This window comes from Apodemus sylvaticus, chromosome 10 (assembly GCF_947179515.1).
Source record: "Apodemus sylvaticus chromosome 10, mApoSyl1.1, whole genome shotgun sequence".
In the NCBI taxonomy this organism is placed as follows: Eukaryota; Metazoa; Chordata; class Mammalia; order Rodentia; family Muridae; genus Apodemus; species Apodemus sylvaticus.
The window spans coordinates 38,476,125-38,499,857 of record NC_067481.1 but is presented as its reverse complement, the minus strand read 5'-3'; the positions used below and the strand labels follow the sequence as shown (position 1 = coordinate 38,499,857).

At 39.9% G+C, this 23,733-nt stretch overlaps 1 pseudogene; it reads right to left on the bottom strand.

Moving 5' to 3' along the window:
* Positions 1–11,350: 11,350 nt before the first annotated feature.
* On the bottom strand, positions 11,351–11,610 carry LOC127695040 (40S ribosomal protein S29-like; annotated as a pseudogene).
* Between the last annotated feature and the right edge of the window lie 12,123 nt (positions 11,611–23,733).

Sequence of the window (23,733 nt, the reverse complement as noted above, 5' to 3'; positions counted from 1 at the left end):
GCCTCTGCTCCTATGTATGACCTCTTCAAGTCCTGGGCCATCAATTGCAACTGAGGCTGCACCTTCACCAATGACCTTCCGTGGCCTCTCACTGTGCCAAGAGCCTCAGCTGCTCTTCATGCCTTCAAAACCAGTACCATCTGGGTGACTCTTACACAGTACCAAGTCCAGCCACAGCACAAAATACAACTGTGGCTATCTCTGGAACACACTCTCTGTGCTCTCAGAAAACACTTCCCAGAAGATTTCACCTCAGTGATGCTGGTCTCTTCTTAATCACCGCTAATTTCTTAGCTCCAGCTAACCAGCATCAATAGTGCCAGTAACACAAAGGTTTGCTTTAGTGGTTCTGGTATCTTGTTTCTTACAGCTGATTCTTCAGTCCCAGCTAACAAAAACCACAGAATCTTCACAATCAAAACATGGCCACTTTAAGAGTCTTTAATCTTCCCTCTGAAATTTCACAAGCCAGGCCTCCATCTTTTGCACTGTTCTTAACATTGTCTTCCAAGCTCCTACAGAACTTTCCACTGAGCTCTTAATATTCTAATGGCTTTTCTAGCTCAAAGTTCCAAAGTCCTTCCACAGTCCTTCCCCAAACATGGTCAGGTTGTCACAGGAATACCCCACTCCTGGTACCAATTTGTCTTAGTCAGGGTTTCTATTTCTGCACAAACATCATGACCAAGAAGCAAGTTGTGGAGGAAAGGGTTTATTGAGCTTACACTTCCACGTTGCAGTTCATCACTAAAGGAAGTCAGAACTGGAACTCAAGAAGGTCAGGAAGCAGGAGTTGATGCAGAGGCCATGGAGGGATGTTTCTTACTGGCTTGCTTCCCCTGGCTTGCTCAGCCTGCTCTCTTATAGAACCCAAGAGCACCAGCCCAAAGGTGGTACCACCCACAAGGGGCCCTCCCCACTTGATCACTAATTGAGAAAATGCCCCACAACAGGATCTCATGGAGGTACTTCCCCAACTGAAACTCCTTTCTCTGTGATAACTCCAGCCTGTGTCAAGTTGACACAGGAAACTAGCCAGTACATATGTCATACGTTTTTCCTAATGTTGCTGGACATCAAACTCGAGACTTGTATGGTAGATAAGCATTCTCTCTCTCTCTCTCTCTCTCTCTCTCTCTCTCTCTCTCTCTCTCTCTCTCTCTCTCTTCTCTCTCTTTTTCTCTCTCTTTTATTTTTTTGGATTTGGTTTTTTCAAGACAGGGTTTCTCTGTATAGCCCTGACTGTCCTGGAACTCACTCTGTAGACCAGGCTAGCCTCAAACTCAGAAATCCGCCTACCTCTGCCTCCCAGAGTGTTGGGATTATAGGCATGTGCCGCCGCCACCACCACCACTGGGCTATAAGCATTCTCATCATTGAACTATGTTGGAAGATCAGACGTTTTTGTTTGTTTGTCTTGTTTTGTTTTTTGAGACATGGTTTCTCTGTATAGCCCTGGCTGTCCTGGAACTCACTCTGTAGACCAGGCTGGCCTTGAACTCAGAAATCCTCCTTCCTCTGCCTCCCAAGTGATGGGATAAGGTCAGATATTTTTAAAGAATATATTTCCCTGGTCGGGTGGTGGTGGCACACACCTTTAATCCCCCCACTCTACAGAGTGAGTTCCAGGACAGCCAGGACTACACAGAGAAACCCTGTCTCAAAAAACCAAAAAACCAAAAAAAAAAAAAAAAAAAAAAAAAAAACCAAAAAAAAAAAAAAAGAAAAGAAAAAAGAAAGAAAAGAAAAGAATATATTTTCCACTATAAATACACAAACACAGAGAATCTGAATTGAGAAGAGAAAGAAAAAGATTAGGATGTCATCTCCACTCCCTTACAGAAATGAGGTTTATGGGTAAAAGGTTGAATTCCCGATATTTTGTAATAAAAGCCAACTGGGCTGGAGTTAATTGTTCAGTGGTTAAGTGTACTTGCTGGGGGCTAGAGAGATCACTAAGAGGTTAAAAGCACTGACTACTCTTCCAGAGGTCCTGAGTTCAATTCCCAGCCACCACATGGTGGCTCACAACCATCTGTAATGGGATCTGATGCCCTCTTCTGGTGTGTCTGAAGACAGCTACAGTGTACTCACATATATAAAATAATTCTTAAAAAAAAAAAAAAAAAAAAAAAAAAAGCACTTGCTGTACAATCAGAGTTTAGATCCCAGAAACCACATACTATGCCAGGCATTATGTGCAAACCTGTAATCCCAACTCTGAAATGGGTGGAGACATGGATTGATAGAGTGTACTGGCTTCTAGCCTAGCAGAGAAGGTGAACCCCAAGTACAGAGAGAGAACTTGCTTCAAAGGAATAGGCAGAGAGTAATAGCAAACATATACTGGCCTCTGCATTAGCATACACAAACACATAAATGCCATATGAATGGTCCGGAGTATAGATTGGGAAAGGTGAATAGTCAAGGATTATTCCAAAGTTAATGGTGTCAGTAATTTGAAGGATAGGATTGCTATTGAAGTAAGGAAGACAATGTGAAGAGAAAGTTTATGGTTCAAGGGCAGGAGCTCATCTGTAATATTTGAGATACCTATTAGACATCCAAGTTGAAATTTTTGTATAGAGTTTTGTGGGGGGTTGTTTGTTTTGTTTTGTTTTTCAAGACAGTTTCTCTGTGTAGCCCTGGTTGTCCTAGAACTCACTATCCCCACCCCATCCCCTGTGTGTGTGCACACTTGTGCGTGGGGGGGGGCATTGTGGGGGTGTGTAGACCAGGCTGTTCTTTTGTTTGTTTGTTTTTCGAGACAGGGCTTCTCTGTGTAGCCCTGGTTGTCCTGGAACTCACTCTGTAGACCAGACTGACCTCAAACTCAGAAATCTGCCTGCCTCTGCCTCCCGCGTGCTGGGATCAAAGGTATGCACCACCACTGCCAGACTTGAATAGAGTTTTAAGTATGAATCAAGAAAAAGTACAGGTTGGAAATATTAGTGAAGTCATTAGAGGTTGATGGTATTTAAAGGTTTCTATCTATCTAAAATATTTCAAAGGATATAGTCTTCTCCGAAAGGAATGGGATTTTTTGTTTGTTCTATGAAACAGAGTCTCAATCTAGTTCAGGCTAGCCAGAAACTTACTATATAGTTTAGACTGGGCTCAAACTTGTTACAGTTTTTCCTGCCTCAGCCTACCAAGTGCTGGGATTTCAGATGTGAGCCACCATACTTACCTGGTAATTGGGGATTTTAACAAGAACAGTTCTGAGCTAGGAATAGTAGCACACACCTTTAACCTCAGCACTGACAAGCAGAGATAGGTGGATCTCTGTGAGTTCACGACCAGCCTAGTGTACATAGCTCTAGGACAGCCACAGCTACCAAGAAGACCCTATCTCAATAAAATAAAATAACCAGAATCCTGGAAGGCAAGGAACTAGAAAGAAGATTGAGAAGGTAAAGCCAGTAAGGTAGGAAAATAAACAAGGGGCAAGAACATACCATGAAAACCAGCTGTGAGTGAAGGCACAGGATATCAGAGAACTCAGAGAAGCTTATTCTCACCAGACATGCCTTTGGCACAGATGAAATCAAAGCTAGCTATTTTTTTTTGGTTTTTGGGATTTTTAGTTGATTTGGTTTTTTCGAGAAAGGGTTTCTCTGTATAGCCCTGGCTGTCCTGGAACTCACTCTGTAGACCAGGCTGGCCTTGAACTCAGAAATCTGCCTGCCTCTGCCTCTGCCTCTGCTAGGATTACAGGCATGCACCACCACTACCCCGCTCAAAGCTAGCTATTCAAGCAATTATAGAACAAAGTCTGTTATTAACCAGCAAGGTGCACTTAACACTTATTAAGAATCGTAAGTAGTTGAATGCTTACAGACTGCAAGTGTTTCATTGGTTTTTGTCAGATTTCTGTTTTGCTGTGACACTTAAGCCTGACAGGTTGGTATACACCCTAAATGGTATTCTAAAAAGTAAGGTGCTAGGCTAATAAGATAGCTCAGCTGGTAAAGGCACTTGCCACCATGCCTGCATGACATGAGTTCAATACTAAGACACACATAAGGTCAAAAGAGAGAGCTGTTTTCCACTAAGTTGCTCTCTGACCTTCACATGCATATAGGGCATGTAGGTGTGTGTGTGTGTGTGTGTGTCTGTGTGTCTTTGTGTGTGTGTGTATTTACATACATGCTACACACACACACACACACACACACACACACAAGACTTTTATAAAAACAGTAGGACAGGTCTACTCCTATCTAAATATTCTAGAGTAGATGGTCACATATTTTGTAATACTACTTGAAATAAATGCCATCTCAAGGAGCAGCAAGTTGAACTCAGCAGAGAAGTATATTCTTGTTGATGAAAATGACAAAATTGGGGCTGAGACCAAATTGTCACCTAAGTGGAAACATTGAGGAAGGATTATTACCACAAACTTTAATTTCTTCTTATTCAACGGTGAACATAAACTCCTGCTGTAGCAAAGAACAGATGTTAAAATTACACTTTCAGGTTGCTTTACCAGTACTTATTGTCATTATTAAGGTAAATTAGGTGAGCTTGAAGAAAATAAGACCTTTGGAACAGCATAAAAGTATTTAAAAGTTGAATTAGAGAAAATGGAGCATAGTGATTGATGTGCACATATAATCTCAGTACTCAGAAGACAAGGCAGGAAGAAAGCAGTTCAAAGTCAGTTCTGGCTACATTAGGAGCTTGAAGCCAGCCTAGGCGTCACGAGACCTTGTCTCACTACCACTCCCTCTCAAAAGAATATGAGAAAATATAAATGTACAGAGAGATTATTACCAACAATTTCTCTACTTAATAAACTAAAGAGGTTATTTGTTTTAAGTTTGGACTCCTTTTAAGATAACTCATGTGATATAACACTATTCAACCAGTTGTGGGAAAAAAGCCACCTAACACAATGTCAGATGTCCCATATATATGCATTGCTATCTGTAGAAGACATTTATGGAACATTATTGTAAAATGAGAGAGAGCAAATAAAATCTAATTTAACTTGTCCAAAAGATAAATAATAAAGTTTGAAAATAGGTTTCCCATTAAGCATGAACTTCAACCTAGATGTCACTAGAAGACATTGTTAAAACCCAAGCTTTTACATATATTAATGGATAGCATCCATAACCCAATCCATTCAAAATAGATATTATCCCAAAAAGTCCTTAAGAAAAGGGTTCAGTCAGATATCTTCCACCAAAACAACTCTAACTTGATTAGGAGCTCTGACCATATACTATCATTTTGGCATACACTTCTAGATCATAATCCATTATTGGAGGAAGTCAGGACAGGAACTCAAGCAGTTCTGGAACCTAGAAGCAGGAGCTGATGCTGTCCATGGAGGGGTGCTGCTTATTGACTTCTTCCAGTGATGGATTATGATCTGGAAGTGTACGCCAAATAAACCCTTTCCTCCCCTGCTTGCTTTCTGGTCATAGTGTATTGTTGAAGCAAACAACCTTAAGACACTCTCCTAATGGGTATTCTTTCTGGCTAAAAGCTGCTAAATTGTTCCAAATCATCTAGTTTCTATATAGAATGAAAAAAAAGACAGGCCTTAATTGTAGTTAACAGGTCATTATGTACATTTATTAACTCCAACTTCTTATACAAACACTGATATAAGGACATTCCATTCTAATAGTTACTATGTCCTGAGAGATGACAGAATTTCCTTCATCCTGGACGTGCAGCATTAGTTTATATCCTTTTAGGTTGTTTGTTGAGACAGGGTCTCTATAATAATAACTAGACTCAAATGCATGGCAGTTTTTCTGTCTCAGCCTCCAAGTGCTAGGATCACAAATATGAATGGCAACATCCAGCTTATTCCTGACTCTGAAATAAAAATCACGTTCTAATAGAAAATTCTTTGTTTATATAAATGAGTATACCTGTGATTCTCTATGGTTTTCAGAATCATCATGGCTGCACACACACAAAAAAAATTGTCTTTAAAACAACATTTATTTTGCTTATAAATTTCCAATTGATCTAGGTTCTTTGGGGCTAGCCAACCACTGTTCCATGTACTATTAGCCGTGATGGGTCAAGAACTAGGAACTGGGGTCTTTTTTTTTTTTTTTTTTTTTTTTTGGATTTGGTTTTTGATACAGGGTTTCTCTGTGTAGCCCTGGCTGTCCTGGAACTCACTCTGTAGACTAGGCTGGCCTCGAACTCAGAAATCCACCTGCCTCTGCCTCCCAGAGTACTGGGATTACAGGCATGCACCACCACCGCCCGGCCGAACTGGGGTCTTATGAATCAGTTGTATACTTGATGCTGGTTGTCAGCTAAGATCATAATTGGAACTGTCAGCTAGAATAACTGTACCTACTGTGTTCCTCATACCCCATCACATTGTGGCTGGATTGCTGAGGTGAGAGACATAGGGTGGGGCACAGCATTGCCTTTAAGTCTTAGTTTCAGATGTCAACTCAGCATCACCTCTACTGCATTCTAGCCATTAAAGCCATCAAAAAGTTCTGCAGAGACTCAAGGGGAAGAGAAATCATCTCCATAAATACTGTTAGTAACAACCTACCTTCTTCCTGAATGTTTTTTACCAAAATCCTGTTATTAATAAATATATACTGAGTTAATTTAGAGGGAAAGATTTTAAAGCAGTATACTTTAAAAATAGTTCAAAAAGGGTGTTTTTAAACATATTCATATGTTTCTGTGAAGATAGATTTTTAGAAATTATTTTCTCATCTCTGGAGCATGGGTAGAATTATGTGACTACTTTAATCAACAGAAATACTGTGATAAACCTTTGTGTACATATTTTATATACATCTGGTAAAGTGCACTCTGTTAATTATTAATGTTATTATGAAAGTCAAGTCATAATTTGACTCTGATTTAAAAATATGAAAGTAATGATGTTCAGGACTTTATATATATATATATATATATATATATATATATATATATATATATACATACACACACACACACACATACATGAGGAAAATGTTAGTTCTTTTGACTCTGGATATGTATTCTTTGGATTGTTCTCTTGCATCTCTCCCGTATGCCAAATTCTTTGCAAACAAAAAGTTCTTTTAATATGATGGACATGAAATAAGTCCTGAACACCATTACTTTCATATTTTTAAATCAGAATCAAATTATGACTTGACTTTCATAGTAACATTAGGGATTAACAGAATGCACTTTACCAGATGCATATAAAATATGTACACAAGAAAACATATCCCAAGCCGGGTGGTGGTGGCGCACGCCTGTAATCCCAGCACTCTGGGAGGCAGAGGCAGGCGGATTTCTGAGTTCGAGGCCAGCCTGGTCTACAGAGTGAGTTCCAGGACAGCTAGGGCTATACAGAGAAACCCTGTCTCGAAAACAAACAAACAAAAAAAACAAAAACAAAAACAAAAACAAAAAAAGAAAACATATACCAGCCAGGCAGTGGTGGCACATACCTTTAATCCCAGCACTCGGGAGACAGGAGTAGGCAGATTTCTGAGTTCAAGGCCAGCTTGGTCTACAGAGTGAGTTACAGAACAGCCAGAGCTACAAAGAGAAATCTTGTCTTGAAAAACGAGAAAGAGAGAGAGAGAGAGAGAGAGAGAGAACATATCCCATTCTGGAAACAGTTTTTGGAGAAAACAAAAGTTGGACAGAAGATTGAAACAGTTTTTTAGGACTCTTAATTGAACTAGTAAAGACAACTTGAGTCTTCCTTTAGCTTGTAGTGAAATTGTAGAATTGTAGGAGAAGGAAACTTGTGATCCTCTTTATAAAGAAAGAGACTGGAGTTAGCTCCCTGCCTAGGAAGAGAGAAACGCAGCCCTCCAGTTCCAAAGATACAGCCTCATGTTTCCAGTTTGAGAAGGACACTTAAAGAAGTCTTCTTAACTAGTGCCACAATCACCAAACAAGTAATAAACACCACTAAGAACCTCAATTTATGAATGTTTACTATCATTAAAAGCCACTTGATGGTTACTTAATGAATATATACTATTTCTTTCAAAGCTAATTATTCTAAATTTGTACATGGTAACCCATTCCTGTAATCCTACTCAGGAGGCAAAGGCAAGAGTACCAAAAGTTTGAGGCTAATTGAACTGGAGACCAGTCTAGATATATAGTGAGACTCTGGCATATAAAAGATGGGAGTGAGCCGGGTGGTGGTGGCACACGTCTGTGCTCCCAGCACTCCAGGAGGCAGAGGCAGGCAGATTTCTGAGTTCGAGGCCAGCCTGGTCTACAGAGTGAGCTCCAGGACAGCCAGGGCTATACAGAGAAACCCTGTATCAAATAAACCAAATCCAAAAATAATTTTTAAAAAAGATGGGAGTGGAGGGTTGGGGGGCTGATTTTTCTGATATGTTTGTTCTTACATCAAAGGTATCTAAAAAAGAAAAACATTAGGAGATTTCAGATAAGATGGCAAATTAGAAGCCAACTCCATGTGATACAGGGAATGAGAAGACAGGACAGCAGAATAGACTATTTCAAGGAGAAACTGAGGAAGCACATTGAAAACTCACAAAGGGACAGAACAGGTAAAAACTACCAAAGGAGATAAAACAGGGCCACTCAATAATAAGTAAGCAGATAAGGGTCCAGCTGCATAGCTCCTTTCCTAGGAAGAGAGAAACAGCGCCCTCACCTAAAAAAAGAGAGAAACAGCCCTCACCCAAAGAGTAAGCATAGCAGTCCGCAGCTCTCTAGCCTCCAATCCAGCCAGAGGTTCTTATGTCAGAATGATTCTTCAGATTTCTATTTTGTCACTCACCATGTCTCAGAGGATTATGGCTTGATGTCATCTTGGGAGAGAACATATTGAACATTGAGCTAACCTGGGTATAAGAATAAGGAGCAATCACAAGTTGAGGAGCTTGAAGTCAACTTGTTACAACCCCAAGGTAAAAATACACCCTTGAGGGCCAGTTGTGGATAGTAGGAGAACCATGTATTGACTAGTGGTAAGTTCAGGAGGCCAAAGGATGGATTCAAGAAGTGAAGAATATAGGGAGAGGTAGTCCCACCCTGGGAATAACTGGGTAGTCTGGGTCTGAGGCCTTTGCAAAGTCCACTGCTGTGAATACTGGGAACTCTGAAGCTCCTGAGGACTCCATTACATTCACATCTTTATTCATCTGATGGAGTATTTAAAACTTAGTGCATTTTCAAAGTGCAGTACAAGTCTTCCCATACAGAATTCAGTGTTATGTTTGTTTCCTGTACTCCCAATGTACTCAGTTGTCAGACCCTGGCTAGAACCTAAAGACATCCAAGGGTATTCAAACTGGCCAGTCTTGGGAGAGTTGGAGAATCCAGCCAATAGACTGCAAAGCTAAGTATGACCAGGTATATGCATAGTAAAGAGGAAATAACTAAAGTGAAGACAAAAGTCTACAAATTCAAATCATATACATGAAGCCTCCACTACTTCTCAAGGACCAAGAAAGGACACTTTAAACATTTTTATTTTGCCTGTGTCTTCCTACCCTGTTATACTGTACTAGTTAACATTTTGACCTTTTTTAAAAATTTATTTATTATTATATCTAAGTACATTGTAGCTATCTTCAGACACTCCAGAAGAGGGCCTCAGATCTCATTACGAATGGTTGTGAGCCACCATGTGGTTGCTGGGATTTGAACTCAGGACCTTCGGAAGAGCAGTTGGTGCTCTTACCCGCTGAGCCATCTCACAGCCCCCCATTTTAACCTTTTGAAATTTTATTTTTATGTGTATATATGTAAGTAACAGGTGCCCACATGCCACAGCATACATGAAAAGGTCACAAAGCAACTTGTGGGAATCAATCCTCACCTTCCTCCCTGTCAAGGCAGGATCTCTCTCATTTTTGATGCTGTTCTATGCTGGCAATTCTCCCATCTCTGCCTCCCATCTCAGTATAGAATTGCTAAGGGTCATGACATTGAATCTGGCTTTTTACTTGGGTTTCAGGGAACAAATTCAAGCAGTCAGGATTGTATGATTTGTGCTTTTATCTCCTAAGCCATCTCCCTGTCTCAATCTTATATTTCTAAAAGATTTATGTTTTTATTTTTCATTCCTCTTTAGACATTTGTTTATCTAATTTTGTATTTTGTTTATATGTTTACCATTATTTAGTAATCTTTTTTCCTTTCCCATCCCCCATTTTCTTTCTTTTTTCTTTTTTTCTTTCTTTCTTTCTTTCTTTCTTTCTTTTCTTTTCTTTTCTTTTTTTTTTTTTTTTTTTTTTTTTTTGGTTTCTCTGTATAGCCCTGGCTGTCCTGGAACTCACTCTGTAGACCAGGCTGGCCTCGAACTCAGAAATCCTGCTTCTGCCTCCCAGAGTGCTGGGATTACAGGCGTGTGCCACCACTGCCCGGCCCCCATTTCCTTTATGTTAACTCTTAGTAGTGTTATGGCTCTCTATATAATTTTTTTTTTAATTTTTATTCCATCTCTTAGATTTATCTGATTTTGTTTATGTATTTTTCATTATTAATAAGTCTGGGGTTTTTTTTGAGACAGGATTTCCCTACATAGCCCTAGCTATCCTGAAATTCACTGTTTAGACCAGGCTGGACCCAGACTCACAGAGATCCAGCTGCCTCTGTCTTCCAAGTGCTGAGATTAAAGCCACTCTGCCCAGCAGTAATAAGTCTTTTTAAAACCTTTATTGGGGCTAGAGAGATGACTCAGCAGCTAAAGAGTTCAACTGCTCTTCTGAGGGCCACAGTTCAGGTCCCAACATCCACATCAGATTACTTGTAACTGTCTCCATCTTATATCTTCCAACTCCAAGAAGATCTGGTACCTCACCTCTGTTCTCCCTGGGCACTTCACTCACATGCACACACATACACAAATGCATCACTAAAAACAGATAGTTTTGGCCAGGCAGTGGTGGCACACGCCTGTAATCCCAGCACTAGGGAGGCAGAGGCAGGCGGATTTCTGAGTTCGAGGCCAGCCTGGTCTATAGGGTGAGTTCCAGGACAGCCAGGGCTATACAGAGAAACCCTGTCTCGAAGAAAACCAAATCCAAAAATCAAAAAACAAAACAAAACAAAAACAAAAACAAAAACAAACCCAGATAGTTTTAAAATACTGTTTTGTTTATGGGTGTTTTACCAGTATGTATTTTGGGGCACTACATTATGCCTGACGTCAGTTGAAGCCAGAAGAGTGCATGTGCTCCTGCCTAGTGCTCCTGGAAAGGCCAGAGGACAGTTTTACACAAGTTTCTTCTCCCCTTTACCCTGTGGATCCCAGGATTAATTCATGTCTTCAGGCTTGGTTAATCTGCTGAGCCATCTCACTGTCCCTAAGGTTGTCTTTTTATACTATTTTTGTTTATTTTTTTTTAAAGGTCTTCACATTTTTATTCTTTGTGCACAAAGACTAGTATGATCGGTTCCACTTGGTAGACAGCCCAATAATCCATTCAAGGTCGTTTAGTCCAACTTAATGAAGCCGATATCCTTCGCGTACTGACGGAAGCACTGACGGCACATGTTCAGCCCATATTTACGGATCAGCCCGTGGCGGTTAGAGCAGACACAGCAAGAGTGAGAACCCTGGCCGAACTTCCGTGGGTGACTCCAGTACAACTACTGGTGACCCATCTTGCCTTCAGACGCCCAACGAGGAAAAAGGCTTTTGTTTATTTTTTGATAATTTTGTACATGTATACAATTTATTTTGATCATATCCATCGTCCAGGTTCCCAATAATTCCTCCTGTTATATCTCCTACATTTTCATGTCCTCTGTTTTGTTTGTTTGTTTGTTTTATTTTTGTGTGACTGGCATTTGCCTATACACACATCCACACTCACATGCACACACACACACACACACACACACACACACACATACTTTAAACATTTAAAATTCCCTGTATGTAATACTTTAATCACAGCACTCAAGAAACAAAGTTCCGATAGATCTCTGTGAATTATAACCTGATCTACATACTGAGTTCTAGTCCAGTCAGGGTTACATAGCATGACCTCAAAAAAAAATTAAAAATTGACAGAGAAATAAGGAAATTTTAAGATGATCATAAACTAAAGCAATTCCTGGTAATCAAACCAGCAATGTAGAAAATATATAAAAGCATCATAAACAGAAGAAAATTCTAAATCATAGAACGCACAGAAGAATACATTTCATGAAAAGAATACAGGTGAATAGAACTAAGAAAGAATCCATCATGTCCAACAAATTACCTAACCCCTAATGCAAATAGGGGAGAAAGATGATAATAATCCAACCAACCAGAACTACAACAAAACATTGCAAGAATTAACAAAGCTCTGTGCTCTGTGTGGTGGTTTGAATGAGAACGACCCTTCCTTAGGTCATGCATTTGGACACCTGCTTACCAGTTGCTGACACTATTTTGAGAATGTTATGGAACCTTTTAGAAATAGAGCTTTGCTGGAGGAATTATGTCTTTGGGGTGGGTTGGAGGTTTTATAGCCTCTGCTCACTTTCTGTTCTCTTTCTTTGCTTCTTGTGTGCTGAAGAAAAGTGATAATTTGCTTCCTTACTGCCAGGCAAGCCTCGTGCTTCTATTGCTATACCTACTCCACCATGGTTGACAGTCACCTCTGAAAACATGAGCCAAGACAACCCTTTCTTCCCTCAGGTGCTTTTGGTCAGGGTATCATATCACAGCAGAAGTAACTAATATACACTGTAGATAACAATCTCAAATGGCTTTAATTCCTCATTTAAAAGATGCACAGGTATGAGGCTGGTAGATCTCTCTGAATTTGAGGCCAGGCTAGTCTTCATAGCAAGTTCCAGTCCAGTTTGGCCTACCCGATGAGATGCTACCAAAAAAAAAAAAAAAGACAGACTAGTTGACTGGATTTTAAAAGTCCAGGATCACCTTGAGCTCAGAAATCTGCCTGCCTCTGCATCCCAAATGCTGGGATTAAAGGGATGTGCCACCACTGCCCATCTTTAAAAGTCCACTTATCTGTTGTTCCTAAGAAACTCAACTCACAGGTAAAAACAGACTGAGATAAAATTTACCAAGCAAATGAATCTTAAAGCAGCAAGCTGACATAGCAGATATTCTGATATCTAATAAAGTCGACAAAGACAAAATTAGTTAAAAGACATAAAGAAAGCCAGTATACACTAACAAAAGGAATAATTCCTAAAGAAGATATTATAGGGCTGAAGAGAGGACTCAATAGTTAAAAGTGTGTGTACTGCTCTTCCAGAGGACCTGAGTTCCATTTCCAACATCCACTTCAGGGGGCTCACAATTGCATATAGCTACAGATCCAGTACTTCTGGCCTCCATGAGCACTTGCACTCATGGCATATAGACTGACATACATACACATAATTTAAATACTACAAAGATGGAACAGTAACTCAATCCTAGTAATTGGAAGACTGAGAGCAGGAAGTTTGCCAAGAGTTCAAGGCCAGCCTAGAATATGCAGCAAGTTCCAAACCATTCTGGACTGAGAGAGAGAGAGAGAGAGAGAGAGAGAGAGAGAGAGAGAGAGAGAGAGAGAGAGAGGAGGGAGGGAGAGAGAGAGAGAGAGAGAGAGAGAGAGAGAGAGATCGTAAATATATGTGGACCAAACACTGAAGTTTCAACCCAATAAAAATTTAACACCAATGAACATAAAAGAACATATTGGTCCTGATGAAATAATAGAATAGTAGACACTGACTAAAACTCAACAAAGGAATCTCAGAGTTAAACTGTACCATAAATCTAATGGGCTTAATACACAGGTACAAAAGAAAGTTCCATCCAACATCTAAAGAGTACATGACAGCAGTAATATATGCACCTTTCCCTAAAACATATCATATTTTAGGTCTAACAAATATAGACTTAAAATAATGTATTAAAGCTCTTATCAGATCACAGTAAATAAAATTAGAAATCAGTAACAAGAAAAACCACAAATACTGTGCAGCTACTTGGGTAGTGAACAGTAGACTCTTGTGTGAACATTGGGTCATTGAAAAACCTAAGGGAGAGGTTTTAAGATTTCATAGAATCTGTTCTGGATAAAGATAACATAGCTGATAAGAGTAGGCATTGTTCTTGCAGAGAACCCAAGCTCAGTTCCCAGCCTCCACATTTGACCACTTAAAAACTGCCTCTAAATCCAGCTTGTGGTTTCTGTTGAATACACACAATTAAAATAAATATTGTTTTAAACATTTTTTAAAGAATTCCTATAATCAGATGAAAGCACAAGTTATCAGAACTTTTCAGGCACAGCAAAGGTAGTTTAATCTATGCATGCTTTTTATTAAAAAGTTAAAAGCTGGGCATGTTAGTACATACATGTAATCTCAGTACTTTGGAGGTAGAATCCTGAAGATCAGGAATTCAAGACCAACTTCAACTACAATAAAGACTTTGAGGTCAGCCTGGGTTACATGATAGTTTGTCTTAAAAGAAAAAAAGAAAAAAAGTTAAAAACCTCAAAAAAAAAAAAAAACATGGTGGTGTGTCTTAGAAAAGTATAAATAAACCAAACCCAAAAGCAGTAATCAGAAATAATAAAATTCAGGGCAAAACCTGAACACAACAGTTCCTGCCTGTAATCTCAGCATTCCGAAGTCTGAGGCAGGCACGTGGCATGTTTTCATGAGTTTGAGACCAGCCTAGCCTACATACTTCCAGATCAACCAGAGTTACAGTATAAACCCTGTCTCAATCAAACAAAAAACAACAAAACCTATCGTCTTTAAGACAAGTCTATAAAGTACAGACCTTTACTGGTGTCACACTTCAGCAGATACTAAAAAAATAAATAAAATAGTAAATCTGTTAAGAAGCAAGATAATAACAACAAAAAACTGAAAGGAGAAAAGTCAATCAACAAACAGAATCACATAATTGGTGTGTAGTACTGATAAAACTATTATAATTATATTCAAGTATTTAAAGTATGGAAAAGAAGACATAAAAAAGAAGAAAGCTTTTAGAGTTAAAAAAAAAAATACATAGGACCAGAAAAATGATTCTCTGGTTAAAGGTGCTTGCTACCAAGCCTGATGACCTGAGTTCAAGCCCCAAGTCCCATATGGGGGAAGGAAAGAATCTATTCCTTCAAATTGTCTTTTGACCTCCATATATACTTTCTCTCTCTCTCTTCTCTCTCTCTCTCTCTCTCTCTCTCTCTCTCTCTCTCTCTCTCTCTCGACTCCAACAAAGGTATTATCGTCTATAGATATCTGGCATCTGGCATGACTGTAATGTTGGAAGGAGCTTGAATAAATCTGTGGACATATCAATGTAGTGAAGAACTAAAGCCAACAGCCAGTACTAATTTGCCAGGCCTGTGGATGAGGCATGTTGGAAGTGGATGCCTAGATCCTGTCCAGTCTTCAGATAACTATTCTCACCCTCCTGCCCCCCCCCCCCAGGATATCATCTTGATTGCAATGTCAAAGCAACACTGAATTAATTCAGTCACAAAGCTGAGCCACTGCCATGGTAGCTGTTTTAGACTAAACGATTTGTCCCCTAACAGTAAATAGCAAATACAAGATTAATTTCAACAAATGGCTCTGGAGCAGCTAGATATACACACAAATGTATATACATATATACATACATACATATGTATGTGTGTGTGTGTGTATGTTTATAATCTAAGCCAGGCATGGTGACTCATACTAGTTCTCAGGAGTCTGAGGCCAGACTTCATTGTTCAAAGTAAACTCCAGGCCAATAAGGAACACAAATCAAGACTTGTTTCAAAAATAATGATAATGGGCTGGGCGGTGGTGGCGCACACCTTTAGTCCCAGCACTCGGGAGGCAGAGGCAGGTGGATTTCTGAGTTCGAGGCCAGCCTGGTCTACAGAGTGAGTTCCAGGACAGCCAGGACTACACAGAGAAACCCTGTCTCCAAAAAAAAAAAAAAAAAAAAAAGAAAAGAAAAGAAAAGAAAAAGAAAAAAGAAAAGAAAAAAAATAATGATAATGTTAATAATGAAAGAGAAGGGCTTGCAGTATATGCCTTAGTTGGTAAAATGCTTGCCTTGAGACCTTGGGTTCCATCCCTAGTACTGCATAAAACTGGATATTGTGACACATTCCTATAAGCACAGCACTTGGAAGGTGGAGACAGGACAATCAGGAGTTTAAAGTCATCCTTGACTACAAAGTTAGAGGCCAGCTTGAGCTGTAAGAGATCCTGAGTTGAAACAAAAGCAGAGTACAGCTGAAATGAACATGCAACAACATGGATGAATCTCAAAAACATTAAGCTAGCAGGGCGGTGGTGGCGCACGCCTGCAATCCCAGCACTCTGGGAGGCAGAGGCAGGTGGATTTCTGAGTTCGAGGCCAGCCTGGTCTACAGAGTGAGTTCCAGGACAGCCAGGGCGACACAGAGAAAACCTGTCTCGGAAAAACCAAATCCAAAAAACAAAAACAAAACAAAACAAAAAAAAAACCAAAAATAACCCCCCCCCCAAAAAAACATTAAGCTTGAGCCAGGCTTAGTGAATTTTGCTTGTTATCCTAACACGAGGTAGAGACAAGAGGATCAAGAGTTCAAAGTCAGCTTTAGCTATATGGAGAGGTTGAGGCCTATCTGGGCTGCATGAGATCCTGTCTCAAACAAACAACAAAACAAAAACAAAAGCAAGCCAGGCGGTGGTGATACACACCATTAATCCCAGCACTTGGGAGGCAGAGGCAGGTGGATTCTGAGTTTGGGGCCAGCCTGGTCTACAGAGTGAGTTCCAGGACAGCCAGAGCTACACAGAGAAACCCTGTCTTGAAAAAACAAAAACAAAAAACAAACAAACAAACCCCCCCCCAAAAAAAGCAAAATAGGGGAAAGTATATTGTGTGTTTGGTTTATTCAGCTGAAATTTTAGAAAAAATTAACCCAGAATAATGAAAAAAGTGAAGGTTACATGAAACTGTGAGCAGAAAGGCAGAGAGAGATGATTATGAGTAAGAAAACTTTGGGGAGCCGGGCGGTGGTGGCGCACGCCTTTAATCCCAGCACTTGGGAGGCAGAGGCAGGTGGATTTCTGAGTTCGAGGCCAGCCTGGTCTACAGAGTGAGTTCCAGGACAGCCAGGGCTACACAGAGAAACCCTGTCTTGAAAAAACCAAAAAAAAAAAAAAAAAAGAAAAAGAAAAAGAAAGAAAGAAAAGAAAAGAAAAAGAAAAAAAGGAAAAAGAAAACTTTGGGGAATGATGAAAACATTCTATACTTTGATTGTGACTACTCAAATTATAAATATATGTTTGTTAAAACTCACTAAGCTCTGTACTTAAAATACTGAACCAGGTGTGGCTGTGGGCATTAGTAATCTCAGTTGCTCTAGAAACAGCCTACACAACATTTGAAACCCTTTTTCAAAAATATGAATAAGTAGTATCTAGGGATGTAGCTTAAATAATGGAAAATTTGGGGCTGGAAAGATGGCTCAGGGGTCAGGAACACTGGTCTTCCAGAGGACCCGAGTTTGGTTCCCCAGCACCTACATGGCAGACTGATAGTCTCTAACTCCAGTTCTACAAGACCCATCTCCCTCTTCTGGCTTCCAAGGGCACTAGAAACATATGTAGACAAAACACCCATACACAGTAAAAAGCTAATCTTAAAAACACAAAACAAAAAAACACTTTGCCTAGCATGCATGAAGCTCTGGGTTTGATTCACTGGACCTTGTAAAGGTTTCTCTGTGTAGCCCCGGCTGTCCTGGAACTCACTCTGTAGATTAAGCTGGCCAGGAACTCAGAGATCTGCCTGCCTCTGCCTACTGAGGGCTGGGATAAAGGCTGTGTACCATGACACCTAGCTACCTTGAGAGTTTTAAAAGTTTCTTGAGCTGTTTCTTTAGCTTCCCGAGTCTTGTGAGAATCCCTTCTTCCTTCTTTTTTTCTTTCTTCCCTTTACCTTTTTTTTTCTGTTTTCTCTTTCTTCCCTTCCCTTTCCTTGTATTGTTTTGGGCACTTCAGGAATCCTTGACCAACTACTCACAGCAAGTTCCTCCTTTTTGGATTGTACTCAATAATCTATGTCTCCTGGGAGGTTGTTGTTGTTTTGTTTTTTGTTTTTTGTTTTTCATCCAAGCATGATAACTTCTTTAAAAATCTTTAACTGATATTTTCACCAGTTCTTTCAGATGTTTTTCCAAATCTGTAAGACATTCAAAGGTTAGCACTGAAATCTTTTTACAGAGTGTGTGTGGCTTACCTTCCAACTCCAAGGAAAGGTTTTGTAAGATGACTCAGCAAGTTAAGGTCTTGCCTCCAAGCCCTAAGTCTGATGACCTGAATTCAATTCCCAGAACTCACATGATGAAGGGAGTCAGCTACCACAGCTGTTTTCTGGCCATAGGGCACCCTGTGGCACATGAATGCCCACATATTAAATGCACACACAATTTATAAATAATCCTTTTAAGTTCTAAGCAACTGCCAGTTGATCTTGGAATTCATCAGCTTCAGAAGGGGGGTTGGTTGGTTTTTAAATCACAAGGCCCTACACAAGTCACAGTCATTTTTCTTTAGTCATCCAGCTTCCTTGCCCCAGAGCACTGCTATCCAGCTGCTGCACAGTCCCCCCAGACCTAATGATGTCATCATAACCTGCTAACATTCCTTGGCCTGACCCAGGGCCAAAAGGGAGAAGGGCTATGTTACTAACTACTTGCTTGTTGCTAGCGCCTGCTCTGGGGGTCTAATAGACTCCTGTGCAAGGGTTGCCTTCTCTCTACCCATCACTCCTAACTTTGCAAAGAACACTCAGCTGGGTGAACAATAGCTCAACACTAATCTTACTACATTTGTCTTTGACTGAGCCAGATACCTTTTTGTCTGTTCAGCCTTTTCCACCATCCCTATAACCTCTTGAATGTTTAGCATCTTATGAATCCTTTTGATTTGCCTCTCAACGTCACTAAGATCTCCTAGAGTCATACCTAATAAAGATTATGTCCCACCATGGGTCTCAGCAAAGTCACTGCACTCCTACATCAGTCCCAGAGTTCACACTTAATTATTCTGTGAACATAATCCTACCAATTCTAGTGAAGTAGGCATCAACATTTCCACTCATATGTCCAGTCCTGTTGTTACTGCCTGTCTTCTGACTGCCTGTCACACTTACATCCACAAAGATTTCAGCTGTTGATAACCCAGTGTGCCTAATGACTCATTTGAGCCAGCTCATCAGGTACTGATTATCCTCATACTCCCTCAGATTATGTAACCTCAAGGAGACGCTCAGTCTTCCACTCTGTGTTCCACAGCATCATGAACCAGGCAGTGAGGGCTCTCTGATTCCTTGTTCCCCAATTTCTCAGATGTAGAACACTCCATAATTACAACAGCTGCCATCATTGCAGCCCCCAGTGTATGCTAAGTCATGCTTTTCCTTTTCCCTATATTAAAGGTAGCCCTGAGGGATATTTCCTATCATTTCTGCTTAGTGCTTCTTCCTCTGATTCTTCCCACAGACTCTAAGTCTTGGATATCAGGAAGGACTTTGTAGATCTAATTTGTAATTTCTTTCCCATACTTCTGCCAAGCCATGAGAAATGTCAAGCCAACACCTCCCTTTCACCCTCCCCTTTTCCCACTTTTCCTGCCAAATCAGAGATTAGCACATGCAGATATTAGCACGTTCTTTTATCTTTGTGATTCCTCCCTTATACAGGAAAGTGCTTTCTTGACTGATATCTGGGCCTTAGTTCCATGCCTTATCACCCACAGCAAAGGCCACACAACTGCTGCCACAGACTGCTAGTGATCTCATCCTTGTTGCTTTCAGGGATTGCAATATATCCACTATTCCATCAGCATCATGGGGCATCCCATACTCCCATGGCAGATTCCATTCACCATGCTTGTACAGAAAAACGGACACCTCATGAATGTTCCATTCTCAGATGACTCAGCCTTTGTTACATGTCCCAAAGAATGTGCAACTACAACAAAGACACACACCATCCCATACCATGTGAGGAAAGGTAACTGTGCTGAAATTACCCCCATTGATACTTTAACTGAGACAAATCAGTCTCAGTTCCATGCCTTATTTTCATCATAGGGGCCATGCACATGCTCCCCAACAACTTTCTGTCATTCTCTGTCATGTGCCAGTTTTTTGACACTTCCTGGGGAGATCTGAAAATCCTTTTCACTCCAGGAAAGATAGCAATGTCAGACAAAGAAACAGTTTTACCAACGTTTACCTTGATGAGCCAACATATTTACTAAGGTTACTTACACAAACATCAACAGGTGGTCATTTTAGCATGTGTCAAAGACAGCTCTGCCACCAAAAAATATCACCCAGCCTAGATGATAACCTGCACATCTACCATCCTGAAGTTCCCTGCTCAACTTATAGGCAACTCCACTCAGAGTCTCATCTCTTCCAGCAATTGCTATGATGCCTATATGGCCTTTGAGACTGGTCTTGAAGCTCCTATAACCACGCTAGTCCTATAAGGTTCATGAGCTCTCTGAGCTGGATAGGTTTTCTTAGTTTCCTGAGTCTTAGGAGCCTCCCTCCTTCCTCAGAGGTAAGTGTTTCAAATAACAGCTTGCCACTCACTTCTATATCCCTGGGATTGTATTCAGTCAATATATATTTGATGAATGAATTCTCCAAGGTATAAAAGGTTCACAGACTAAGCTTATAAACAAGGTCTGGTTTATTTTCACAAGTGGAAAAAAAAAACTTTCGTTGAATCAAATGGTTACAGAAACTCTTGTCCCTGAACACATAACTCTGTCAAGCCCTTGTGTGTAGTCCTTTCTTTCTTCCTTTAATCTTCTCACTTCTCTTCCATAACCCATCTTTCTGCACTAAACCATGGGATTGATTCTCTACCTAGAGATGAAATTAAGACTCAGCTTGGGGACCTCCTTCCTTGACATTCTTATTTTCTGATCTGGTTTCTCCATTCTGGTGAAAATACCTAGATTCCACTTCCTCCACATAATTCTTCCCCACCACACCATCTCTGTAATTTAATGATGCCATTCCTTCCACCAGAGAAATGATCGTGTTCTCCCCACTCCTTGCCAACCCATCCCATCAAATTTGGCTGCTCTGTGATTTATTTTAGAAAAACATCCTTGGCTAGCACCTCTCAACCTTGAGTACTGTGCTTCTCCCAGACCTTTGTATCCATCTGATGTGAGGCACAAGGACTTCACATTTCTAACTATGCCACTCACTTGTATCATAACAGATTAGTAGTAATTATGATACTTTCCATCAACTCTAAACTCCCCAGATGGAGTGTTTGCCTTTGTCTGGTGCATCAATTTCTTTTTGTTCAACTACTCTGGACAGAGTTACAACCTTGAGAGCTATCTAAATATGAAATTGATATACAAATAAAACATCTGTGTATAATTCCTCCAGAGTGCAGCAAGGAGACCAAGTTTAACCCCTTAAATAAGACCATCTTCCTTGGCACAGGGACAAGACACCCCTTCCTTCCTCCTTCTTTCTGTCCCTCTCTCTGTGTCTCTTCCACTTAAGATCAAGCTTAGGACCCTTAGATGGATGAGCAAGAACTCTACGACTGGGCTTTATGCTGAGCCCCAAATAATCTTGCAGTCTGAGAATCTAGGAGGAAAGGGTATTGTTTCTTTGTCAATTGAGATTCCTTCAAACCTACTCTGCCACATAGCACAAACAAACCAGTATGATTACATCCCTTTAAAGCAGAAAAGTTCAGATCATATGGTATATGTCCATTCTGAGTCTGACCAAAGGCCATACAACTCAAGTTTTATTTATTTAGGGTATCTGTAGTGCTGAGAATCAAACCTAGGATCTTGAACATACTATTCAAGCTCCTCTACCACTGAGCTGAACCCAATCCCAAATTTGTAAACAAAAAATTTTGTGCATATTAATTATACATGAAAATGGATTTGTGTGATGTTATATTCATTTTCCTACATGCATATAATATGCTTTGATCACATCCGGCTCCCACTGTACTTATCTCCCTTCCTTTACTAGTTCCCTTCTACTTATGCATGCACGTGTGTGTGTGTGTGTGTGTGTGTGTGTGTGTGTGTGTGTGTGTATTTTAAATCAAGATTCTGCATGTGAGAGAAACGTGATGGCTGTCCTTCTGTGTCTGGCTTATTTTATTCACACAATGATCTCTAGTTCCATCCATTTTTCTATATAGGATTTTGGATGATAAATACTCCATTGTGTATATATATTTTTTTGTTATCAGTTCATTTCTTGATGGGTATGACGGCTGATTGCACCACTCAGCCATTGGGACCAGCACTGCCATTCTCATTCTCGTGAGTCTCTATTACAAGCTGATCTTTATTCTTTTGGATAGTTCCCAGGACTAGAATAGCTGCAATATATGATGTAGCTAGTTTTCATTTCCAATTTCTTAAATTTTGAAATAATCTAAGATTTTTGTAAAAAAAGAAAAAGTGTATCTCAAAAAACCAGAAAAGAAAAAGAAAAAAGGAACAAGTGTAAAGATTATATAGAGAGTTCCTGTAATATGCCTTAGTCATTTAATCCACTGTTAACATTGTATCCTGATACAATTGTTAAAGCTAGAAATATACATTGGTATATTATTAAGTAACTCAGGATTCTTCTGGACTTCACAACTTTTTCTACCTATGCTTGGCTTCTGTTCCACTTCAGGGTGCTGCCTTGTAGCTTAGCCATTGTTTTCCCTGTCTTTTCTTTGCAACAATTTATTCTCTTTTCTTATTTGTATGTTCTTTATTTTGTGTGTGTGTGTGTGTGTATGTATGTGTGCGCATGCACACACACACACTCAAATGGAGGCATGGAATGTTATGTGAGTACAGAGTGTCCAAAAGTTGTCCTCTGGCACTTGGTTGCTGCAATATTTTCAATTTCTCCATTGAAAGTTTACTGTCCTTCCCTTTTCCTACTCTGTTCTTTGGATAGTTTTGTTGTTGCTGTTCTTTTGGTTTTAGGTTTTATTGTTTGTTTGTTTGTTTGTTTGTTTGTTTTAAGACAGGGTTTCTCTGTGTAGCCCCCGTTATCCTGGAACTCACTCTGTAGACCAGCCTGGCCTCACTATGTAGCTTTGGCTGTCCTGGAACTCACTATGTACACCAGACTGACTTCAAACTCACAGCCAACTGCTTGCCTCTACTTCTAAGTGATGCAGTTAAATGTATGTTCCACTGTACCCAGCATCAGATTTTGGTAGGCATCAAAAGCCATTTCAAAGAGAAGAATACTGATTTGACACTATGAGGACCTTGGGCTTATGGATTTACTCAGGACACACTTAATACATACCTGGAGTTCAGAAAGACAAAGAATCCTCTCACTGAACCAAAGAATGAGACAAAGTGTATTAACACACACTGGTTAAGCAATGGAACATTATATAGATCCGAAATTTTAAAGAGAATGAAATGTAACCTTTTAGTTCCTGGATTCTCCAGCTCCTTAAATTGTAGAGAAATAGAGTTGGGTTGCCAACCCATAGACCATGGAAGTTTAAAGTGCTTCTCAAGGTGTCTCTAAATTCTTAGAAACTTATCTCATTATAACGGTGTCTTCTGATTGCTTCCTGCTTCTGCCTTAGCTTTTTTTTGATGCCTGCTTTGTTTTACTCTGTATCACCATTTTTATCATTGTCCTTTTATTGCCTTTTAAATTTTAATTTCTTAGTATTTCTTATATTTTTACCTCTCCCTTTCAATGTAACTTTTCTTTCATCTACCCCTACTTCCTCTCAAATT